Raw genomic sequence first — 27,122 nt, 5'->3', positions numbered from 1 at the left:
AAACAAAGTCCTGTCCGCCCCAATCACTGGAACGGCAACAACCAGGCAAGGACCTCGTACTCACTCCTCTGCGCAGTCAACGACCTCCACACCAGTATTCGTGGTAAGCAGTGAAAATGTATTCGTTTATCTCGGCATAAAATCACTTTGACTAGTGCCCTCCATGACGCGTTTCGCTCCTCGTGGGAGCTTGGTCACATGATGCGTCCATTCTTTGCGAGGTAATTTAAATATATATGTGTGTGCATGTATATATAGTGAAACAATAATAAAATTATTTATTTTACATTCTATTCATTTTTTATATTTAATGTAAAATATATATATATTTAGATAACACATACATATATATGTCCTGCAACACATGTCCACCCAAAATAAGACACGCTCAGACACTCCTGGATACCTCAAAAGGTGTCATTTATTGTCAGTAGCTTTCCCAATGCATTTCGGCCCAGCCTGGTCACAGGTAACATTTACATATAACATACATACAAACACAATAAATCCATAAAATGTATAAACAATTCAATACCAATAATACATTGATTAATTTAGGTAATAAATTAAATATTAAAAATATAAACCTGAAAAACACATTTGTTAAACATACTATAAACAGTAGGGAAAGTGTTGGGCTCCAGAGGGGTTACATTTACTATTCCCACTCCACTCTGTACACCAGTAGGCAAAGCGTTGGACTTCGGAGTGGTTGAATTTATTATTCCCACTCCAGTCTGCACAACTGTAGGAAAAGCATTGGACTTTGGAGGAGTAAGATTTACTATTCCCACACTTGTCTGTACAACAGTAGGGAAAGTATTAGACTTCAGAGGGGGGAAAATTTACTATCCCTTTCCAGTCTGTGCAACAGTAGGGGAAGCGTTGTACTTCAGAGGTGTTACATTTACTATTCCCACTCCAGTCTGTACAACAGTAGGTAAAGTGTTGGACTTTGGAGAGGTAAAATGAACTATTCCTACAAGGGCCGGACTGGCCGTAGCGGGCACCGGGCTTTTCCCTGGTGGGCTGCCAAAGTGGGGGACGGTTGTGGGACCCTGTAGCAAAATCGGCCGAAACCAGCCCTAGAAAACAGCTTGGCCGCACCACCACCCCCACCCCCTGGGGGCCGGCCGAGCAGTTTGCCAGGGCCGGTTTTGGTTCCCAGTCCGGCCCTCATTCCCACTCTAGTCTACAGTTGGGAAAGGGTTGGACTTTGGTGGGGTTAAATTTATAGTTCCCATTTCAGTCTCTGCAACAGTAGGAAAAGCGTTGGACTTTGGAGGGATGTGATTTACTATTCCCACTCCAGTTTGAGCAACAGTAGGGAGGTACTTCACTTCAAACAGACTACAAATTTGAATAAACCTATACATTGATCAAAAAATAAAACTGTTAATATAAACAATATTAATTAACACATATATATATATATATATATATTTTCATACTTAATATACAATGTATTAATTAATTATCATATAACATGTAATTGTTATTTAATTATTGCATAATTAATTTGCCACCCTACACCCCTACATATCTAGAAGCCCAGAACTTTAATATAACTAAAATAAATATGTATAACACAATGTACATCATTAATAATCAATTAAATGATAAATTGGCAATCAATAAGTCATTAACTAATTATTGCTTTATACAGTTTGCACCCTATACCCCTAAAAATGCTGCAGCCCACACCTAAATTATAATTAAAATGTTTAATTATTACACAATATACAATAATCTTGATCAATTAAAAGATTAATAAAAATTAATAACTAATTACAATTAAATATTACATGATTAACTCCCACCCTATACCCCTACCAACCTAGCAACCTAAACTAGAATAAATCAGTATTAAATAATGTACAATATTAATATCAATCAGATAGTTATTTAAACATTATTAATCCATAAATAATCATGAATACTTAATTAACGTCCCACTCTATACCCTTACAATCCCAACAAACCACTCCAACACTATAAATTATGATTAGCAATTACATGTAAAAAATCCACATCACTTAAATTTACAAACTATATTTAATCAAATAATTTAAAAAAATAGTTTTTATAACTATATTATTTGAAACGGAATTAGCAACAACAATATTCTTTACAACATTGATTACCTAAAAAACGATGGGGGATATTAGCAACAACTTGCGATAATTATCGCAAAACGCGCTTAGCTTGTTTTTTTTTATCGCCGCCTATCGCTGGATATTATCGCGGAGATAACACGTTATTAGCAACGTTTATCTCCAATGCGATAAAATATCCAGCGATAGCGGCTAAATGCGTGGACTTAGCCTGACAATCCACCTCCCACTGTAGAAACAGGTAAGTCATGTTTTTAGCAGATGTTCTAGCGATAATCGCGCTTAGCGCAACTTTTTTCATTGCTTCGCCTGCGTTGCTAATAGGAGGAAGTTGTGTTAGTGACTGTTTTCAGTTACTTTTAGTTGGGAACACCTACCTTGCATGTAATTGCTGGCATGCAAGGCAACAGGAAAACAGCCCGCTATCGCCAGAAAGCTGTCGCTAACGCCTGTTAGTGACAGCTTGCTGATAGGGCGATAAAAAATTGTCGCTTTAGCGGCAAACAGTGCCACTAAAGCGGCGATAAGGCCCTTCGTAATATGCCCCGATATTCTTGAAAATGATATTTCTGCCTCACAATATTTTTTTATCACGGTAGTTGTCTGCCTATATTTTTTACTCCCGGTATAAAGACTCAATTTTTTTTTCTAAACACCTCTCCCAGCCCTTCCCAAAGTATGTTGATTTACACAGTCAGAAACAAACTTTTACTACCAGTTCAAAGTTGTCCATTGCATGTGCAGTTGCAGCCCAGTGCTTGCTAATCCGCTACGCATTTTTTATAATTTCATTACTCTCAGAAGGGTAAGTCTTGATGGGATGCCATGTCTTGCTGCTGAATTATTTTCGGTTTAGTGCCAACGCAGTTCTTAAATGCTAAACCTGGGCTCTAGAAACCATATCAACAACTCCTCTAATGGATAGAGGTGTGCTGCAATCAGTTAATGAGGGGCGAGCTAGCACCCTGGTTCTGGTAGGACTATCCCAGTTCTCATCTATGCATGCTGATGGTAAAGCAGTTAAACATTTCAATGCTTTCCATACTCGAATGTCAATTCTTGTATAGTTTTGAGTAAAACATGCAAAATTCTTTTCTTACCCTCCAGTTATTTGAGATCATATTATTGAAGTTGTTTTTTTAAGATGTGCTTATTTCCTTGCTCTATTATAATCCGGTGAGACGCCAACTGGCTACATTCTAATCTATTTCCAGGCAACACTGCTCACCTCGAGTTAATTCAGCCTTGGCCATACATATTTAGATTTGGAACATCTTCCCTATACTACCTATTCTAACCACATAGACCCTTTCTTTCCATATCTTCCAGTGGCGGCTGGTGACATTTGAAAGTGTCAGGGCGTAAAAGTTGGGTATAAATCTTGCGAAGCATGCAAGGATGACCAACAGAAAGGGTGTTTGGAGTTAATCCCCCAGAGAAAATGTTGAGGAATACAGTGGGAAATGGTGCATTTCAAAGCAAATTTGAAAAAGGAAGGAGGTTTATAAAGCAATTGTGAACGTGTGGTCTTGAACTATTTAAACACATTAAATATTTTACTGCATTTAATATGTTCAACTGTTACTGTAGTATGCAAATTGTACAGTACCCTTGAACTATGGAAATGTCGCACATGAGCAATCTGAAAACGTATAGAAAGCAAATTCAATTGCTTCCCATGTGAACATCGCCATCAACAGTGGACATAACTGTCAATTAACAAATAAAAAACACAGAAGGCAAATTCAATTGCTTCAAATGGGAATGTAACTGTCTACAATTCTGACCAGCTTTCCCTACTTCAAATCAAATTACAACAAAAGCCCGGAACATTTTGAGTTATACACGGAAGGCTCCATAGGCAAAATGCAAGTTTGCCTTTGAAATATTTACATCGTTATTGGAGTGTGTAACACAATTCACTCCACGGGCAGGGGCCTCTCCACAAAATATGGCGAGGCGACGAGGGGGCCCTAATACTCCTACAGCAAGCATCTTTCCAAGAACCCGCAGTGAGCTGGCCCTAATGCAACACATGGCCTAAGGGGGCTTACATTACACCGCAGGTGCGTTTATTTACTTTAAGCTGTACAAAGAATCAGGATGATACTAGATCTGTTATCTTCTATTATACAACACAGAGATAAAATATTCCTGTAGCTACATTGCAACTAAATAAAAACATGCACAGCACCAGTCGAGATAACACTGAATCTTACTGCACAGCACACATAAAGAACAATGCTTATTTTATTCTGTATAATGCTGCACATGCACATTCATACTAACTCACGAAACCTCCATTACCCTGTCTTTTAACAAGGTGCTGCCACTTAAATATCAAACCAGACATTGACACTGAGAAAGGAGAAAGTGTTTTGTATTGCAGCTAAAAAAGGGTAATGCTGCAGGAAGCATACAACTGAACACAGCTACAAAGTCCTAGTGCAGCAAACAGCCCTAAACCCTATTAATGACCTCCGTACCTTTGCAATGCAAGACACAGCCTCGCCACGTAAGTAGGCTGGCCGCACTGGGCACAAATACGCTGACTGACACTCACAAAGGCTGCTGAGACCCCCTTACCTTCAACCCGCCCATATATGTATGTATATATATATTCACTGAAAAAACCATAGGTTATAGACCATATATAGTTAGGAATTAGCATTTACAAAACCTTGAAAATTCACTGAAAAAACCATAGGTTATAGACCATATATAGTTAGGAATTAGCATTTAAAAAACCTTTTTTTACTCACACAAAACCATTGAAATTCCATATATAGTTAGTTAGTTGCACTAACTATATATCGCGCACCCGCAATCCACTGCTGATCATGTCACATATTACATCATTCATGACATGGTCAGTGACATCACTGATGACATCACTGATGACATCTCAAATTCAAATTCAAAAATAGCTTTATTCGGTATTTTGACAAAAAACCATAAAAGCATACAAAATACAAACGTAAGCAGACTAAGTAGCTTTTCTCATTAAAAAACTTCTTACAAAAATACATATCATGAAGACAGAACAGATGAAATTCATTAAAATACATAAAATTTCTAAAATTCATTAAAAGACTCTTGGAATTGATACAATCTGCTGTATTACGTATTATCTGATGTAATAAGGTGCACTATAATACGATTTTACAATTTTTTGTTTATCCATAAAGTCCTAATCATTTCCCATGGTCCCTCTGCACTTTACAGTAAAAGCCAAAAATGTTATCACTGTCACTATGGTAAGTTCATCTTGCATCATGTACAGTCTGACCAGTGCAGTTTTACAGGTTCTCACACCCCATGACTTTAACAATGGTAACAGATATCTTTTTCTCCCCCACTGGTAATACTTGCAAAAGAAAATGCAATGTAAATTTGACTGTTTGGATAGGTCATCACACGGGCATTTTTCCAAATTAGCAGACCAATCATTCGGGACAGGAAATGATATTAACCTGTAAAATGACTCCGTCCTCATTCGAGTCAGGAGCATTCTGTGATAACACGAATAGATTGGGGCTAAATAAGCGTGAAGGCCTGTACCATGTTACGATGGGCTACTATGGTGGACTTGTGCCCGTATAGATACCATCTTCGTTCCTCTAGTAAATCAAGGCATGCCACTTTTAGAGCTTTTTTTGCTATTTGTGAGCATGATGTGGGATTTAAGTAGAGATCTGGTTTACCAATGGAAAACAAAAACTTTTTCACGTAGGCTAACCATGACTGCTTACTAGAAGCAGAATGGTTTAAACAGTCCTGAATTACTTCCCTGTTGAAACCTGTATCATCACATGTCCAGATCTTAAACCACAACATCACTGGTGCTATTTTTATCAGATCGGTGATGTGGACCCTATCCAGTTCGTTGTGGCAAACGGTAGTAGACGTGGAGCGGGGGACTGATAATAAGTACCTCAGGAAAGCATTTTCCACTGTTTGAATTTGTGTACAATCTGCTAAACCCCAAATGCCGGCCCCATATACAGCGGTGGACACACATTTGGCTGCGTAAATCTTAAGTAATATGTTTACAGGTTTCTTACCCACTCTCTTAGCATCTCAAATGACATCACTGATGACATCACTGATGACAACATCCAGTGACTGTATGTTTCTGTAAAGTTAAAATATGTCTTACATATTGAAGAATGAGTGGAAGTATACGTGTCTGGACGAAGGATTTAGTAGGTGCATGACTGAATGTATGAGTGAGTGATTAAATGTGTCTCACTGAGTGCATGGGTTAGTGACTAAACTGTCTTAATTTGTGCATCATTATGTCTGTTGTTCTGTAAACTGCTGCATGTGTTGATCAGTAGCTATATGATTAACCATATGGGTTATTGATTGATTGTCCAAGTATTTGTATGGGAGACTGAGTGTGTGTGTGGCTGGCTGGGAGGTGTGTGACTGTGCAGATCAATGTGTACTTGTATCAATGATTGTATAAGAGAGTAAGTATGTGTTAGTATATGTTTGAAAATGTAAGGTGCTCTATGTTTAACTGTATAGACAAGAAAATGGAAGTGTGATTGATTCTTTACAGGACTGACTAGGTGTGTGAGTAACTCCATGGATGAGTGGCAGAGTGTGAGTGTCTGTATAGGTGTATGAGTGCATATGATAGTGTTGTAAAGATGAGTGATTGTATGTATGAATGATTGTATGGGTGAATGAGTGAATGTGTGTGTAGACGTAGGAATCAGTGAGTGCGTATGTAGTAACTAGTATTGGTGTGTCAATGGTTTCAAAAATTATACTCTGTATTTAACACTGGGTGTAACAGAGGTTATATTAAAATGTGAGGAGATGCATTGTATTGTCACATGAATGATATCATCAGTAATGTGGTCATTGATGTCAAATGAGATGTCATCAGTGATGTCATCAGTGATGTCATTTGAGATGTCATCAGTGATGTCATCAGTGATGTCACTGACCATGTCATGAATGATGTAATATGTGACATGATCAGCAGTGGATTGCGGGTGCGCGATATATAGTTAGTGCAACTAACTAACTATATATGGAATTTCAATGGTTTTGTGTGAGTAAAAAAAGGTTTTTTAAATGCTAATTCCTAACTATATATGGTCTATAACCTATGGTTTTTTCAGTGAATTTTCAAGGTTTTGTAAATGCTAATTCCTAACTATATATGGTCTATAACCTATGGTTTTTTCAGTGAATTTCATTGGTTTTTTAAAAGCTAATATCTATATCTGTAAAATATATTCTTTTTTATGTGACGTATCACGTAGCCATGTGAGACGCCTCATGACACGTCGCATAACCGTGACGTATCGGCTCTGCAGCGCAAACAAAACCCGTAACGTAAGCGCGCCGGAGCACGCTTACTGATATATATATCTATTTTTAACCTTAATTAGACAAAATCCACACGTGCACATATCTTGAGGCCTTGCAAAGGCACATCAAACAAACAGTCCCTACAATTTTTCAAAGTTTTCTTGATAATCTATTCCATTATTTTTTTTTTTTACTGTTTCTCTTGTTACACTTACCGGGACGCTACTCGGTACGCGAACCGGACGCTCCAAAAACACAAGATGGCGGACTCCCATTACGCTGCCGGTTAGCTGCCCGGTTCGCGTACCGGGAAGCGCCTCTACCGCGAAAAATCGCAATTTTTTTTTTTTTTGCCCCGCGGGGGACTTTAATATCCCCCTCATCAATCCTAGGGGGTCAGGAGGGGTTTACCTTGCCCCCTTTCCTTCATTTCCCCCTTCGTTTTTCACCACATCTTGTCTCTCGAACCTACCGAGAAACAAGATGGCGGCCGCTCCGGACTGTTTACAATGTTGACAGCTATGCTGCCGGTTAGCTGCCCGGTTAGCTGCCCGGTGAGCTGCCCGGTTCGCGTACCGGGACGCGCCTCTACTGCGAAATTTTTTATTTTTTTATTTTTTGCCCTGCGGGGCACTTTAATATCCCCCTCATCAATCCTAGGGGGTCAGGAGGGGTCTACCTTGCCCCCTTTCCTTCATTCCCCCCTTCGTTTTTCACCACATCTTGTCTCTAGATCCTACCGAGAGACAAGATGGCGGCCGCTCCGGACTGTTTAGAATGTTGACAGACACCGGAGAGCCAATCAGCTTCGCTTCGCGAAGTTCCGTTACGCGTCAGGTACGCGAACCGGGGCGCTGCCCGGAGCGCGCTTACAGATATATATCTTTTTTTTAACGTTAATTTCTCAAAATCCACTGGAGCACATATCTTGAGACCTAGCAAAGGCACATCGGGCTAACAGTCCCTACAATTTTGCCAAGTTTCGTGCAAATCCATTCAGCCGTTCGGGCTAAAAGTGAGGCCAACCGCCCTATGGAAATTAACATGGGAAAAACACGTTTTGGGACCCCCCTTTTTTCTCAGCCCCCCCTTGACAAACCCCCCCCAAATTTTCAGTGGCTGCTCAGAAACAAAATGTTCCATTTTCCTGAAAATTTCAGCCAATTCCGTCCACAAACGCCAAAGTTATTAGACATAGAATTTTCAAAAATCCCATAGAGAAAAAATCCTAACTATATATACCTACTGGCGACCGCCAGTAGGTAATATATATATATATATATATATATATATATATATATATATATATATATATATATATATATTTGATGTGATCAAGTGTATTCGTTACCCGAAACGCGTAATGCCGACGAAACAATGAAGAGATAATAAACTTACCTAATATTTCTTGCTGCTTGGTGGTCCGTGATTTCTGCTGTGCCGTGCCGCTGCTGCGAACCGGATAGACAGAACCTGCTTTGCATGTATATATATATATATATATATATATATATATATATATATATATATATATATGGCCCTATAAGTGTTGCGGGAGATTCTGCCACAGCTACCCAGAAAGGGCTCCTCACCTGGTCCCTGGTCGCCTCTGCCCTATTTGATCCTCGTGCAACGATCAGTGCCGGATGCTGCAAGAGGGGTGCAGCTCTCAGACACCCTCGTTCCTCCATCTCTGGCCCGTCTTCGCCTCTGCCCTCCTGCTAGTTGTAGCAGAGCACTCTTCTGGGTGCACCTACCCACCGGCCCCACACTCCCTGTTAGCCTGTTACCTGAGGCCCCTTTTGTACCGGGTCGAGGGAGGTGCGCCTGGGGTGGTAACCTGGACACAGCCTTAAAGGGGCAGGCAGACCAACCAGGCGAGTGGAGAAGGATAACAAGTTGCCTGCATCCTCTCCCATTGCAGCCAAATCTTCATGGTTCAGCTTCATTCTGCTGACTTCAAGTGTGGCACGTAGAGCCCCCATTTGTAAAGACACATGTCGGAATTAGGTTTCCCACGCAAGTTTGACCCATTAATAATCAGATTAAATCGTATCACAACCATTGCCGCAAATTTAATTATCGAAAGCCCCGGGGTTACCTTAATAACATTGCACCACTATGTTTGCATGTTTGATTACTTCTGCAATTCTGTCAAAGCATGGAATATATTATATACAGTGGCGGCCGCCAAAAACAAACGATGGAGGGAGCATAGGGTAGAGTGAGCACGGTGGAGGGGATTAATAATAATTTTAAAAAGTACCTCGTGGCTCGCAATACTCGCGGGGAGCACGCAGGGCTGGGGGCCGAGGTGGTTTAAAAATAAAATTTTAAGAAAAAACGTAAACTTACCTGACCGGGTGGGTCCTCGCTGCCTCTGCTGTCTGCTCCTGTGTCGGGGTCCGGTGCGTTGGCGCCTTCAACGTCTTCTGGGCGAGCGGCTGTCAACCCCTCAGCAAATCCAGATGCTGCTCCAGCAGCACCAGGATTGGCTGAGGGAGGGCAGAGAGGGGCAGGGATACTCCCTGCCTGTTAGGAGACCGGGGGCTGCGCATCAAGCAACCCTCGGTCTCTTAAGGGGAAGGCTGGTGCGCATGTTCGGGCTGATCGTAAAAATGATCAGCACAAAAACGAACATGTGCACTATTGCACGCCGCTTTCACTCAACCAAGAGAGTGCGGTGGTAGCCCCACACCCTTCAGCGTCCGTGCCGTGTTCTACTTCTGACGCTAATTCCAATCAGGAGTCCTGATTGCTGCAATTAGCATCAGAAGTAGAATGATTACATTCTAAATGGGGCCGTGGCATTAGAGGGGCAATGCCCCAATGCCCCCAATGGACGCACCGCCACTGGTATCTTCTACGAGTCTTTTAAATGTCTTTCTCTTTTCTTTGTTTTAAAAGTACTTGAAAATCTTGCAAGCAAGTTCCAAAAGTTGTTATAGGCAATACATTTCTTGATTTCTTTTTCAGTAATTTTATGAGGTTTTTAACTTTGAAATAAACAGTTCCAATTACCATGGCAATGATAAGAAGGGCTAATTGCTATGACTAAAACCATATTTAAGTGGGCATGATCAAATAGATGCATATTACCAACTGTGGCTGACAAAACACCAGGTGGCATATATACAATAGAAGTGGAGGAGTGAGGCGTTAGTCTCCTTGGCTTATCGCAGGGCTCCACAACTTGTGAAACACAGGCCTGCTCCATCAAGAATATGATGCAAACCTGCATTTCCCTCTGTGCTGGTGCCAAATTTAGCTGCCTAGCTCCAACGAAGGAACCCTTGCACCATAGTGCAAGAGTGTCTGAGTTGCAGGGGAAGATTGTTTATGTGCAGTAAGGTGTCTCTTCCTGCACATAAACAATCTTTAAATGGCATTTTGTAACTTCGATGTGTGCTGCTTATTACAGCGCACATAGAAGTTGCAAAGTGTCATTTTTTTAAATGATTGTTAATGTGTAGGAAGGAACACCTTCCTGCACATAAACAATCAATGGTGCTTTGCTGTTTCCATGTGTGCTGCACAACGCAGCCCACATGGAAACAGCAAAACGGAGGAGAAATTAAACATTTCTCCTCATTGTGCTAGGGTAAGACCAGTTTTGTCCTGGTCTTAATTTTGGTGCTGCCCCATATTTACGCCACCCTTGTTAACTATGGGGCAGCAACAAAATTAATGGGTGTTGCAGTAGAATAACCACTGCAACACCCATTGACCTACCCCCATATAAGTATGACGTGATATGGCACAGTCCCTATCGCCACCACAATGTCGTGAAAAATTACGTTGTGGTGGCAATAGGGGCTTATAAATGTGCTGCTAGATGTGATACAATTAATATTTAATGCAATGCCACTTCTAGAGTGGATTTTTGAGCAATGGTTTTTTCCTTTCTGTTAGAGTAAGATTACTTACACACATCTGACAAGACCACATCATTACAGACTGTTTGAAGAGGTCTTTTGTTTTTTTGATGGCTCAGACGTTCTGTCTCACGTTGTCAAATAAAGGATACAGGGTAATATTAAAAATGCAAGACTACATTTATACAAACAGAAGGGGGGAAATAACATTGGAAATCAATTTCTACATGACAGAATAGCATTTCCTTTTGGAAACAGTAGTCTAATGGTCAGCCTTGGGCAAAGCAACAGTGAGAGCCGTTGTAGTATTGTAAACAAATTGTAAATTCGAATTGACCTGCAAAAGAACTCCAAGTTAGTCATTTCAAGAAAAGCTCCACATCGTGCCCTGGCTTATGGCAAATAAACAAGTTGTTTCATCTTTCAATTATTGAGTCAGAAGTAAAGAGAGAGTGCTTTAGTACAAGGTAGAGCAAGAATATACTCGGTAGGAGTAAAAGGTGAGCCTGGGCGGAGAGCGCAGAGTTCCGTGTAGGAGTTCCGTTACGTAGAACTCCCCAAAGTGACCCAAACACTCTGCTGCACTACGTGGAGTTCCACAAGTGACGTTCGCGCTAATGTTTAGCGCTAGTTGTTTGTACAGAGCTGGAAAATCAGTGGAACTGGCACCATGAGCGAAGAGGGCGCTGCTTCTTACCACCACACCAGAACTTAATGTTGACGAGCGAGGAATAAACTCTGCTCTGCTTTGTGGGGTGGAGTTTTTCAGAACAACGTGTGCTTCATGGAGTGTGAAGTGGGGAATACTCTGCAAACTCCGTGAACAAAGCATAGTTCACCACCCAGGCCCAGTTAAAAGCCCTGTTTTTTTGCTTATTGTGCAAAACACCAAAAAAGATGTAATCTTAGAAACACACGTGCCGCCCCCTATATTCATAAACCCGGAACAGAGACCAAAATTTGACTTCTCATCATTATCAATGCTGCCCAAAGATATTCTGATACAATCATATAAATTAAGAGGATATCACTACTGCTGCATAGTGCAAGTGCATTGGTATAAGATAAAACTTTTAAATAAAGGTACCGACCACTAACAACATGCAATAATGTATCACAGCCTCCAAAGGCACAGTCACCAGGCTCACAGGGTGCTTAATTGCAATTAAACCTTTACACATACTCTCTGGTAAGAAAAATACTCAATATAAATTTAAGATATAGAGTGAGGTGTGCCTCAGGTAAAATGTAACAGAGGTAACTCTCTGTACCTGCAAAGTGCATTACACAAGGTAATTGGCAGTCAGCAGTGAGGATTCTGCAACCACAGAGTGCAGCTTAAGTTTAGGGGAACAGTAACAATTGAGGGTGGCTTAACTCATATAACTTGTTGTAGCGCAATTACTCAAAATTACACTAAAATTACTCAAGATTACACATAAGTCTGTGTAAAGTGTAACAAAGCATTTAGTGCTATTTTCTCGCAAAATGCTAACTCGCATCCAAATATGGATGCATTTTGCACGAAGAAAACAGTGCTAAATACATCAAAACATGAAAAGCAGCAGCTCGCAGCTGCTTGTGTTCACTAAATTTGTTGTTGGTGTGCTCCTACAGTAGACTTTTTGTGCTAAATTATTCATAATTATGTAAACAGGCACAACTTTTTTTAAATTTCGAGTCAGAAGACTAAAGCGAAATTACTGAAATTACTCTGATTACTCTGGCATCATTACAATTTCACAGAGGCCTAGAATGCTTACCTTAAGTAATATCATAGGGGGTAATTATTGCAAGGTCTGTCCATAGTTGTTTGTGTCCCAGACCTATTAGCTTCCTTTTAACAAAGTGTTCATGCGTTACTGAAAATACTTCGGCTATGGATCTTAAATAGACTCTTGCATATTGATTTCTGTTCAGTCAAAGTCAGTACATTACAGGGGTGAATGAGATGATGCCCTATATGGATCTGATGCCAAGCTCCAATAACAATTGGCAAGTGGTGTTTCAGGCCCCAATTATAGCAATGGCCTTATAGGGTTATTCTCTATTATTTATAGCCATTTGGAATTGCTGTAGGCCCAGAGTTTGGATCCATAGATTGTAGAAGGAACATATCAAAAAGGTCCAGGAGCCCAAATGGTATATAGAAGGAGAGTTAACAATGTAGGAATTGCCTTCCCGTAAGCAAGACTTCACCTCAGCGACAGCGTCATTTAGAATAAAAACATAACAGATCTGTACCCCATTTGCTTCTAAGTCCAACTATAGAACCACTTTAATACATAAAGCCTTATAAAGAGTCAATTTTAAGTTGGAGAAAAAGAAGACAGTTTTCAGCTTGGGATTTTGTGTTGTGTGAAAGGAGCAGAGCAAAAAAACACCATATATACTAAGAAAAGGTGCTTTTTCTTCTCTCCCAGCTTTGGCGCACTTTAGGCTGCCATGCTCCAATGCACACATCTAGTGCAAGGGTGTGTTCATTCTGTACAGAATAGTTATACTGGAAGGGAACCCTTTAAGTGCACAAACTATCCTTTCACACTGTTCTTATTTTATATGTGTGCTGTACAATGTAGAATATATGCAAAGTAGAACAAGCATTGGCAATGCAATAGGTCTCGCATTTAGGAGAGTTTGAGCTATTGGCCTTGTAAATGACCATGCCAATAGCTTAACCTCTCGCAAATGCGAGACCTACTGCATTGTAAATGCAGGGGGATCTAAGAGGGGTTGAGGTTAAACAGGATACAAGCCATGAGGAGTGCAAAGTGCGTGAGAAAAAAGGGGGTGGCGAGTGGGCCTTAATGGACAGAATAAGAGAGCGGGCGGGGGCAGATGAGTGAAGAATGCAGTGGGGTGACAAGCAAGACAGAGCAGCAGGAGTAGAGAAGGGAAGCAGGAGAGGAAAGGAGCAGTGGATGAGAAAGGGAAGGGTGGGGTGAGTAAGAAGCTTCGGGGGTGAGGTGAAGGGTAGAAGGAGAGGGAGACAGCGGGGAATGTAGAAGGGGCTATAGTGGAAATTAGAAGGGGATGGCATGGAGCGCTCTGTGAGGTGAAGCATCCGGTCTTTGGGGCTGCTCAAAACTAGCCCTCTGGATGCACCAGCACCCTGCCCACCAGTCCCCCGGTGCCGCCTACAGAGCTGCAAGGCACTGTCTAGTGGGGGGAATGTGGGAGCCCATGATCCTCAGCCCCAGGCGGGAGCCAGGCACAGCAGTCTCTGGCTGCTCATGCACTGATTGTTAGTTTGCGGTGGTGCGAGTATGTTCCTGTGTTCTATAAACCCCTCCGAGCCATGCGAAGCAGTGTGCGCTGCAAAAATAATGGCGGCATTAGCACCGTCTCTATCCTCTGCCTCAGTGTGCTGATCAGCTCCCGCCCTGCACTGGAAACCAGGCAAGGGAAGCCCGAGAGCTCAGCAGAGCTGCGACCGCAGTGCCTATGACAATTGGGATGGGAAGCCAGCGTGTAAACGGCCTTGCGAGGGAAGAAGGTGTAGTGCCTCCAACATATGCTAGAGAATACTTTGCAGTGCTGCGGGCATGGAACGTTGCTCCAGGTAGATGTGAGGGAGGCTCCAGCAGGGGGCGCCATTGCGCAAAATAGTCTTTCATCACGCATGCAGGTGTTCGCCACACGGTCTGTGGGAAACGGTTTTGAGTATTCTTGCTTGTGGCTGTCTAACTATAGTGTGCATGCACAGTGATCCTGTGTGCATCAACAACATGGAACGTGTGCAGCGGCCATGTTGGGGATACCTAACAGAGAGTAAAGTGCAACAAGTGTTTTTTTCATGAAAATATACTTTCAATAATTTATATTACAGCACATAACCAGGTCATTAAAGATTGACAAACAGTACTAAATGATATTCTGACTAAGAAATACCCCCGATTTATAGTCGTATATATATATACACACACGCACAACACCAACAACTCCTTGTGGTCAAATGTAAAGGAAAAAATAAAGTACGGTGTTTGACGTTTGCCAGACTCGATGATCCTTCTAAAACATGTGTAAACTAGAGCGGAAATCAAAACAGAGGAGTGGGGGCGAGGGAGCCTGTCGTCGTACGTGCCGCGCTGATGCGCGTGCTAGACACCGGTGGGACAGGGCGAAGCAAAGGCGGCACATGCACCCGCCTTTGCCCAATAGCGTGCCTTTTTTTTTTTTTTAAAGCAAGCTAAATTCAATGGCAGCCGGGAAAAGCGAAACCATACGCACGAGTGTGTGGTCAGCTTTCAGAACCCCATACAAGAGGTCTTGCGCTGCATGAGCAGTGCTGCGCACTGCAACACTAGGCGCGAGTCCGAAAAACGAGGCAAAATTAAGACATTTCTCTTTGTTACGCCTGTCTCGAGGAGGTGTCAGATTTTGGCACAGATCCCTGTTTACGAATGTTTGTAGACAGAGATTTGTGTCAAAACCCATGGGTGATTGTATTGAGATGCTCATGTAGCACATATGGAATACCCCTTATTGGATAGTAGGGCATAGGACAGCTTTGCAGTACTTTGGGAATTGCGATTCTCATATTTACATGTTTAGAGAATCTGGATTTCATTAAAGACACGGAGGCTGACATTATGCAAAGTCTTTTATTGCAGCCCCAAGCATCCGCATACATCACAATAGACTAAGCTCTAAAACAGAACAATGGCAACACATAAAGCCCATGAGACAGCAATAATCTGCCTCTTTTAAATGAATAGTCCAAGAAAGAAAGAACTTTTCATGAAGAACTGCAAAATCCAGATCCAACGGGAATGGAGAGTGAAAAAGATGAATAAATGGATGGTGGAGTGAAATCCAACGAAGGTTATGAAGGAAAAGCAGGAATCAAGGATTTTCTGTAAAGGAAAACAGAAATAAGTTCCGGCAAAGAAGATTGCAGAAAAGCAATATAACAAAAGTACAATACAATCAAATGTAATAAACAAGGCAGTATAATAAAACATTGCAATAGAAAAGATATTATAAACAGTAATATCAATTAAAGCATTCACCACCACCAGAGGGTGGGAGGGAGGGATAATGTCAGCCTCTGTGTCTTTAATGAAATCCAGATTCTCTAAACATGTAAATATGAGAATCGCAATTTTATAACAAGACCGGAGGCTACATTATGCATGTTGGTAGCTTTCTAAAACAACATTAGACATATGCTCAATAGGTTTACAATAATGACGAGCAAATGTACTTGCATTAGACCAATCCGCAGCTTTGAGGATGTCATCTAACTTACCTCCAGACCAGAGAGACTTACTGGCCATAGCGCCTCTTAAGGAGTGAGCTTGAAATTTATGTAAGTCAACGCAAGCGAGACTCATGGCAATTTAAATCCACCTAGCAATAGAAGTGGAGGAAATATCTTTATGGGGTTTAACAAAAGAAATTAACAATTGAGAAACGCCCTGAGGACGAAGGAAAGCCATCCTTTGATCATATTCCTTCATGCATTCAACGACACAGAGTTTAGGGCAAAGGTCAAAACGAGGGTAAAATATAGAATCAGACATAGTCTTAGTTCTCTTGAAAATATCAAACTTGACGCCAAAGACATTGTAAGAACGTCTTCTGCAAGAAATTAGGCACAATAAGGTAGCCAATTTAATGGAAAGATTTTTTCTGTTCAGAAGGGAATTAGGAGGCCAACTGTTGAAGAGATTAAGAACCAAACTGACGTCCCAAAGGGTCTCATATTTGGCTTTAGGGGGTCTCTTTAAACGGATACTTTTCATAACTCTACAGACAATAACATTCTTAACAATTGTCTTACCATTAATAAGAATGTGACCAGCAGATATAGCAGCTCTATAACAATTAATAGATCTATAACTCAGTCCTCTATCAAACTGTTCGACCAGGAAGTTGACTATATCAACGATAGGGGCCTCCAAGGGATCCAAGTCCCTTTCCAGGCACCAACGTACCCATATTCTCCAGATACTATTGTATCTGTAGTGTGTGCCAGGAGCCCAAGATTCCTTGAGGAGGGCAGAAGCCGACTCCGAAAGACCTGAGATTGCATTAGATCTCCTGACACTTTCCAGGCAAGAAGGGATAAACTCCCGTTCAGAATAAGGGGATGAATATGACCGTCTATGTCTGAGAGGAGATCTTCCAGTGAAGGAATCAAGAAGGGGACACTGCAGGCCAATTCCAGAACGGTTGGGAACCACGCTTGAGAGGTCCAGAAAGGAGTTATCAACACGAGGCAAGACTGTTCTTGTCTCACTTTCTGAAGGACCCTCTGAATCATTGCAAAGGGGGAAAGGCGTAACCCCGGACGTCTTTCCAAGATTGCAGGAAGGCATTGACTGCCAGAGCACCCGGGTCGGGCATCCAGCTGAAATACTTGGGAATCTGAGAAGTTAATCTGCTTGCGAATAAATCTACGTCCAGGGGACCCCAAGTCCTGTTCAGGGTGCTGAAAACAGAAGGGTTCAGTTTCCAATCGCTGTGGTCGATAAGGAACCTCGAATTACAATCCGCTGAGAAGTTTGCTTCTCCTGGAAAATATTCTGCTTTGAGGGATATCTTGTGTTCTAGACAGAACATCCAGAGTTTCTTGGCTAGGTTCGACAAGTCCAAGGACTTTGTTCCGCCTAAACGATTGATATAAGCTACGGCCGATATATTGTCCATCTTGAGAAGGACGGACCTCCCTTGAAGGGAATGCCTGAAACTCATAAGGGCATATAAACCGGCAGTCAGTTCTAAGAAGTTTATGTGATGATAAGATTCTTCCTGAGACCAAAGGCCACCCGTGTTTTGATTGAGAAAACAGGCTCCCCAGCCATGAAGGCTGGCGTCTGATTCCAAGACAAATTCTGGCTTGGTGCCAAAGATTGCTTTGCCATTCCAAGCCTCTAGATTGTCTAACCACCAATTTAATTCTGAGCGGGCTTCCAGATCTAAAGAAATCCGGTCTTCGTACCAGAGTCCGGACCTCAGAGCCCTCGCTTTTATCCTTTGAAGGGCTCGATAATTGAGTGGTCCAGGGAAAATAGCCTGAATGGAGGACGATAGAAGACCTAAAAGTCGTGCGAGATTGTTTTAACCAAATATTGATACGAAGTGATTCAAAGCAATCCCCATTCAAGTGCAAAAGATATTTTATAACCATTTGTTTTTTAAATATTTGCTTTGAATTGCATGTTTTTCATGCTTATTATTCAAATGATTAAGTTCGGATTAACTCCAGTCAACGAGACCCAGCAGTTGACTGGCAATAATAAGACACCATTCCACTCCTGTAAAGTTCTGCAGCTTAACTAACCCTTGGCCTACATGATACCTGTAAGTAGCACCAGACAGAGCTTTACTTGCATGTGCATGCTGCGATGTATGTCTGTCTGTGGATGGTCCATGATATAGAGGCCTGTAAGTTCCATTTTGGATGCCGAGAACCTAAAAAGGATTGTTTATGGTGAGAATTGCAACCCCCCCTAGACAAGAGATGTGCACTTCTGACATTCCTGTGGGCGTGGCTCAGCCACAAGGGACCTGCCTTAGAAGAACACTGCTGTGGTAACACCTACCGACAGCCGAAAAAGCTGCTGAGAAGTTGTCCAACTCCAATGCAGGCTGCCCGGAGACTGTGGTGGCCTGATGCATCGCCTGGAACAGACCACAATTGGTCAGGCTTCTCGAACATCGAGGGACTGGAGCCCGTAAAGACGCACCTTAGTCCTCCTCCACTTGCTGGCTGCCATTGTGTTGGGTAAGAATAGTCTAAGCTGCCATGCCGCCTGGAGACCGGCACGAACTAACCATGTAGCACTGCTGAAGTTGACTCTTAAGATCAAACTTGGATTTTATTTGCTCAGGCTTGGTGACTAGCATGGGCCACATCTGAAAATCGCCTCCATAAATGAATGGGAAATAATCAGCCCCATAAGAAGAAAGAAACACTGAGGGATAACTCCCAAGACAGCAATAGAGTGCCGAACTTAAGAGATTGTGGATATTATTTAATGTGTGTTTATCATGTTTTGTGTGTTTATATTAAATATAAATTTTATCACAAAAGCCAGTTTTTGACTGGGCAATCAGTTATTGTGATGACTGTGTGTATTTGTTGTATTGTGCCTGTGTAACCCTTACACCGACCTCCCTTGAATTACCTTGGACTTCTCGACCCACACTACCAATAAGATTTAAGGGCTGAAGGGGTAGTACTTGGCCCAGTTGTTCTGGGCTTATAGTAGGAGTAAAAGATCACAACACCCACACTTGGGTCCAGTAACCCCCCTTTTGCTGTGGCCTCTCAACAGGGTTCTGACAGTGGCGATTTGACTGCAGCTGGCGATGTAAAGAGAAGTCAAACACCATTATCGCCATTTAACTCCATGTAGGCTCAGCTAATGCATTCAGACTTTTATTCCAGCACATAATCAAGTACCCTGTCCTCTGCCTCTCTCCAGTAAGATTAGTAAGAATGTGTCATTGGCAGACATCAGAAAATCCAGATATGCCTTTGGATCACTCAACATGAAGTCGCAACCTTAAATAAATGAAAATAAAAAGAGAAAGAATAGAGCAAAACAATGGGGTGCTCCATGGTTGCTAAAGAGACGAGTAGGGACTAGGATTGCATAAAGATTCAGCATTACAGCTACCAAGTAGCCAATGATGAACAGACAGGAGTATGCAGTTCCTGCAGGAGAAAGTTGTATAGAAAGCAAGGTATTGGTTGGTGAAGGACTGAGACACCATATCGGAGGATCAGATTGTTCAGAAGCAATAGCTCTCACACACACAGATGGGTGTCATGCATCATAGGACAGCTCCTCGTTGGACTCGCAATGTAATGTCTGACGGGCCTATCGAGGGGGCTCTTTGACTGAGATCTTTTGATGTTTGTGCCGTATGTGAAGCGTGAGTGGAGATGCTCTGTGTTTGAATAAGCGTAGATAGGTGTGTGATGAATTCAATTGAGCCAAGGCGTTCCTAAATTAATATTTAATATGATGGTTCCCTTTTTGTAATTAAAAACAGTGCATGGATGGATTTCTATATAATGATCTAATCCAGCTGATGTAAAAAGGTCACCAAGTTTCTTACCAAATTACAGTCATTGTCAATGTAGGCAATTCTTCAGGACCTAGGACCTAATCTACTCAGGACTGGGTTATTCAGGGTTTAGGTTTATGAAAATACACTTCTGACAATCACATAAATGAACCTACGTGTGTATAATAGGCCGACCTATGAGAAAGAAAAATCAAGGAAAGAAATGCAGATATTAAGTTGTACCCATAAGCCAGCAATGCCACTTTTTTCATTGTTGTACCTTGAGGTGCATATTCAACAACCTCTACTTCAGAATTGGTGGGGCAGTGGTGATTAGACACCGTATGGAGAGTTGCTCCTTCACCGGATGTTGTTTTGCATTTTCAGGGATGGCGACCATCTGCAAGCTTTGAATTGTGTGATACATCCATTTCTGACCGGAATTTGTTAATAATAATGATGTCACTGGGGCAAGAAAATCCACTATATTCATTATTGCCTTTGAAGGGTGGGACCCCAGCCGTGAGGATCACCTACCTACGTTTTCAGCATCTTTTTATAATGTATTTATTCTTTGAATATCTATGCTGGTCATTTTCTATCACACTCATACACCCAGGTGGTTTGGTAATGCGCATAATGCTACAAACATGCAGGAGAAGTGTGAGAATGCGTGTGTATCTAGGCTCTTTATGCAGAGTTTAAATTTGTTTTCAGAATGCCCATTCTATGTACTTGTGTAAATCATATGGTCAGGTTGGAGGAAGCAATTTGCCTATAGGAAGCTATAGTGAGAAGACTCCTGATAGTTCATAGATATGTAAAATAAACTAATATGCTTCTCCTGGCATATGACAACTACCAACAATAGTTTGGGATGCTGACCAAGAGCTTCTGGTTAGCTAGTAGATTAGTACCAATGTGATGAGGATGAAGGGTGCTTAGCCATGGGAATCGTTTTGGACAAGGCACAGAATCTTGAAATAAATCTTTATTTTATGCCAAAATAAGATTTATTTATCTTGTCCGTTTTTGCCCTTGCTAGAATGAAAGAGGCTTTTGGACATAGCACTTTATGCTGAAATTTCAAACAAACTTTACGCCACATGTGAAATCAGCCCAATGAAAGGATTGAACTCTTCAACAAAGTGTACAAGCAAATAATTCAGTTCATACAGAAAAGGACAAGTGAGGTAAATTGCTAAAGAAGTGATCTTCTCAATAGAAAGACATCAGCCCATATGACAAAACCAATGCAATATGTGGATGCATTCTAACATTTTCTGCACCTGCAAGCATTTCTACTGCACGAGATAAAAGCATATGATACAATCATACTAAAAATTACCACACAATGCCGATTTGCCACCATTTCATCCAGCATCAAGAAGGAGTCAACTAGTGATATTACCAGAAGTCATGACAAAACAGTGGCCAATGGCAATAAATGAATAAGCAAGAAGTAGCTACAAGGACCAAGAATACCAGGGCTTTTCAAGAGATTAAGTGGGGAACCTAGCCCAAGAAGAGAGGTTTCATGATAAGCTCTCAAAAGATGTAGTCAATGGGACAAAGCAAATTCAAGAAAATGATATATCAGTGCACCTTTAAAATCCTGTGTACTGTAACAAGTGACGACTGATTCAAAGATGTACTCCCAGAAGTTCCACCAGGTCAGGTCACCTGGTCAGCAAAAGCAATGGAGTAACCTCTTCTAAAGGAATGTAATTTGTGGCCAACCTAACAATTAACAAATAAGGTATAATGGCAAAAGCAAGAATGAATGAACAAGGTGAGAATTAGAGGGTAAATTAGAAGGATGTAAGTCATACTAAGTGGTGGCAAGTAAAACAGCTCTCGAGAAAGGATGGATGAACGGTGGCAGGTGATCTACTGTCTCCTGCTAATGGCCCAGCAAACAGATATACATTGTCCATGGTAAGTCTGATCATACAAGAACACATGGCGAAAAATTGTGCAGTGGATCATCACAACAAGAATCTATTGCCAGGGAGGAGCTTGGCGGGCATCCGTGATGGACGCGTGAGCACAGCGCTCTCCGGACCCCCGCCACTCCCGGCATGATATCCTGAACATATCCTGATTCTTCACGAGGATTTATGTAGAGGACGCTGGGCTGATCTTCCTGTGATTTTTGGAATTTGATTTGGACCCGGGGCGCCGAAGATACGGCGATTTGAACTTTCGGGGTCCGCCCTTGGGGTGCGCCCGGGACTGGGTGAGGCTCTCTGGCCGTCTCGGAGTTGAACAACAACGGCAGGGGGTTTGGACTTGTGGGTCCCCCTCTTAAGTTTCGGTTTCGATCCTGCCTCAGACTGAGACATCTGGCAGGGGAGTCTGGCCTGGGCTGGGTCCGGCACACGGTACGGCTGTCGGGCCTTTGGCTGGCTTATTCTCCTTTCAGGCTGGTCCTCTCCTAGTGGTACCCTTGCAGCGGCCTTTTGGTCCCGACGCCCTACTTTCCTGTGGCCATTTCCATTGGGTCGAGTGAGTCTCCTGGTGGCGCGGTTTCCGACATGCGGGCAGAGGGGACCGAGAGACACGAAAGACCAAGACGCCCCTGCGTGGGGGCCCGGTCCAGTCTAACGTTATGGACCGTTACACCCATGCGAAGGGGTCCCCCGGAGCCGCCCTGCCTGGCCCAAGTGCGGTTGACCACATTGTGGACGCATCAACGGAACCGTCCTTGCAGGACATCATGGGCGCCATTTCTGGCATGAAGGAAACGATAGGTCAACAATATGAGGCTTTGGCCCACAAAATCGACACCGTGGCCATTGATGTGAACTTGATTCGGGCCGACCTATCTAAAACCAACGAGAAGGTGAAGTCATTGGATCTCAAGTCATCCAGCCTCACGGCAGACGTCTCGGAGATACAGACAGAGATTGGCAATCTCCGTAGGGTGAACGATTTCATGACCCGGCGCTTGGAGGACTTTGAGAACTGGGCACGTCGCTGTAATGTGCGTGTGGTTGGCGTTCCGGAGAATCCAGAACCGCCCTCCGTTGATCTCCTGGTTGAGGACCTGATCCAGAACTACCTCTCTCCGTCTGGGCTGAGTAAGTTCTTCGCAGTGGAGCGTGCCCATCGTGTTCCGGGAGGCCAGGGTAAGCCTGGCGCCCCGCCGAGGCCTATTGTTGCGAAACTCTTCCACTATAGGGATCTGGACGCTATCCTGCAGGCATCACGTGTGAAGGGCCCGGTGGCCTTTGAGAATGCCACGGTGAACTTTTATCCGGACTTTTCTCAACAGGTGCAGAAACAGCGTATGGGCTTCCGTGGAGTCAAGAAGCGTCTCCGGGACATGGGACTGCGCTACGCTATGCTTTTTCCGACCAGGCTGCGAGTTGAGTACAATGAACGAACCTTTTTCTTTGATCGGCCTGATTCTGTGAATGACTGGCTGGACTCCCTGCCAGACCGACCTCCTGCGGCTGAATCCGCCGCCCACCCGGGTGGTGCTGAGGGTGGTGTAGAGAGCTAAACTGTTTGTTTATGCCCGGGTCCTCGTGTAAAGTAACTTCTTCTGGGATTCTATGCCTAAGTGCCTCTGCTGTCTGAGTGTTTTCTTTGTTATTTTTCTTGTTGGGGTGGCGGGTGGGTCAGAGCCTTTCCTCCTCCGGGGTCTTTTTGTAGAATGGGGGTTCTTGGGCGACAGGCACACTGCATGTTGGGGTGGCTTTTTAGCTTCTTGCAGGGGTGCAGGGTGGGGGGTGTTTCTTCGATTGTTGGGGGGTGGGTGGATGGGAAGTTTGATGTTTGTGTGTTGTGTTCTCAAGGCGATTCTATCTTGCTAATGATGTTTTTGATGTCATGCTCATTGGAGGGGGGTTGCGGCGTTGCTGTATGGGATGGGGGGTAGCGGGTTGAGGTTTATTTCGTGGAATGTTAATGGTCTGGGGGATCGTATTAAGCGGGGTGTGGTGTTGCGATGTATACGACGTTTGTCTCCAGATATTGTTTTTCTACAGGAGACTCATTTGGTAGGCAATACATGTCGTGCAATGAATAGGTGGGGCTATCGCCTCGCCGCACATTCGGGGTTTACCACGGGTTCCAGGGGGGTGGGTATCCTTGTTCGGGCTTCCCTCCCCCTAGCTATTGATGATGTGATCCTTGATGATCGGGGGCGTTACGCCGTCCTCGTGGGTCGCTATGAGGGTCGAACCCTTTCCTTGTTTGCCGTTTATGTGCCCCCCGGTCTACAGACCTCTACCTTTTCCGATTTGGGCCGTGTGTTGTTGAACCTCCCTGATAGTACTCTCTTCATAGCAGGTGACTTTAATTCTGTGCTCTCCGGTCTACATGATCGTCACCCCCCTAGGGACACCCCTTTGGCCCAACAGTGGCTGGGTGGGTTTCTGGATACGTTCGGCTTGGTGGATTGCTGGAGACTTATGCATCCTACTCAGCTTCAATACACTTTCCACTCTGGGGCCCATGGGAGTCTGTCTAGACTGGATTATTTCCTGATGCCTGCGGCGCAGTCGCCAGCGGTTCGTGAGATTAGGCACCTCCCCCGGGGCATCTCTGATCATTCCCCGCTCTGGCTTTGTTTTGAGGTGGGGGTGGAGGCGGAGGGCCGGGTGGCTCCTATCAACCCATGGTACCTCACCTCCCCCGAGACCCGCAATCTCTTGATTAAGTCTTTGGACAATTATTTTTTAGACAACGAGGGTTCCGTCTCCTCTGCTGTATCCCTGTGGGAGGCCTTTAAGACAGTGATTCGCGGGCAGGCCCTTTCCCTTATTGCCGAATCCAAAAAGACGAGGAATCGGGAGGTGGTAGACCTTGAGAGGGAGATTGCTGAGATAGAGGCTGACCTAGAATCGAACGTTACATCTGATAAACTCCACGCCCTGGGTCTGAAACAATTTGCTTATAAGTCTTTGGTCACAGATGCGGCTAAACTGATGTTTCGGGAGCAACAGGGTCGTTTGTATGATGTGGGGGACAAAGCGGGTAAATTACTGGCATGGTTGGATAAGACGGAGAGGGCGAATCGTGTGGTGCCTGTGATTCAGACTTCGAGTGCCGTGGGAGTGACAGACCCGGTTGGAATAGTTGAATGTTTTGGGGATTATTTTCGTGCGGTTTATACCCCTGTGTCTGAACGGGATGTTGATGACTCTCGCCTTTTGTTGCGTGATATAGCTCTGCCCAGTGTTTCCGATTTAGACCGAGTCTCTTTGGAGTCCCCTTTTACTACGGACGAGATAGTGACGGCCATTCGCTCACTCCGTTCGGGCAAAGCTTTGGGCCCGAATGGATTGCCAATTGAATTGTACAAGCTACGTCCTGACAGGGTGGCGCCCTATCTTCGTACCATGTTTTTGGAATCCCGCGAACGGGGTATTCTCCCATATGATCAGCGTTTGGCTACGATAGTTGTTATTCCCAAAGAAGGTAAACCTCGGGACCTTTGTTCGTCTTACAGGCCCATTTCCCTGTTGAATGTTGAACCCAAGGTCCTGGCTAAGCTCCTGGCAACCCGCCTCTTGACGGTCATTAGTGGCTTGGTTCATCCGGATCAGTCCGGATTTATCCCACATCGCAACACGGCTCTTAACCTACGCCGTCTCCACGGAGCTGTTGCGAGGGCGGGGCTTCTGACGGAGCCGGCCATTTTGGCTTCGCTAGACGCCTCGATGGCCTTTGACACGGTAGAGTGGCCCTATCTTTGGGCAGCTCTTGAGAAATTCGGTTTTGGACCTGAGTCTATTGGTTGGGTGAAGTTGTTATACGCCGAACCCTTGGCACAGGTAGTGGTGAACGGTCGAGTTTCTGTCCCCTTCTGTCTTGGTAGGGGGACCCGTCAGGGGTGCCCCCTGTCTCCGTTGCTTTTCGCGCTTGCTCTGGAACCGTTGGCTGCGTGGCTTCGATGGGAACCTTCACTCAAAGGGATCCGTTGGTCACCGGATTTTGAAGACCGCGTCTCGCTTTACGCGGATGACATTCTTCTGTATCTTACTTCCCCGCGTAAATCTTTAAATGTCTTATTCGACGTTCTTACTTCGTTTGGTGCTAACTCGGGTCTGGTTATTAATTGGGCTAAGTCCTGTGTATATGTTCTCTCGGGTGTTTTGCCCCCATTACCGGACAGGTTTCCTATCCAGGTTGTCCAATCTGGCTTCAAGTATTTGGGGATTTTTATTACGCTGGACTCCTCACTCCGGTTTGAGCGTAACCTCCTCCCCCCGCTTCTTAGACTGCGACTGGATGTGGCCCATTGGCGTAAGCTACCCCTGTCTCCTCTGGGCAGGGCTGCCCTTTTTAAAATGATGTCTTTGCCGCGATTCCTATACGCGCTTCAAAATTCTTATGACGACATTCCCGCTACCTATTTCCGGGAGATCGAGAGTCTTCAAAGGCAACTGATCTGGGACGGGCGTCCACGTATCGCCCTTGCGAAACTTACTATCCCTTGGTATGACGGGGGCATGGCGCTCCCCGATATCAAGAGATATTATTGGGCTGCCCAGCTGTCTGCCATTAACCACGCAATGTATTCCCCGGGTCGAGATCCGGCCTTTGAGATGGATAGACTCCAGCTGCCGGGAGGGGATTTTAATAGAGCGCTTTATTCCAGATCGGCCGGGCGCCATCTTGTAGGCCCGTCCAGGATCGCAGTCAATGTGTGGCGCGCCGCGAATGTGAGTTTGGGATGGGAGAATCGACTGACAATGGCGACCCCGCTTTATGCTTCTGAACGTTTGGGGTGTCTCTGGTCTACTAAGGGCTTTGACCGCTGGGA

The sequence above is a fragment of the Lissotriton helveticus genome, chromosome 6 (genome assembly GCF_964261635.1).
Source record: "Lissotriton helveticus chromosome 6, aLisHel1.1, whole genome shotgun sequence".
Taxonomy (NCBI): domain Eukaryota; kingdom Metazoa; phylum Chordata; class Amphibia; order Caudata; family Salamandridae; genus Lissotriton; species Lissotriton helveticus.
This window is presented reverse-complemented; position numbering follows the sequence as displayed.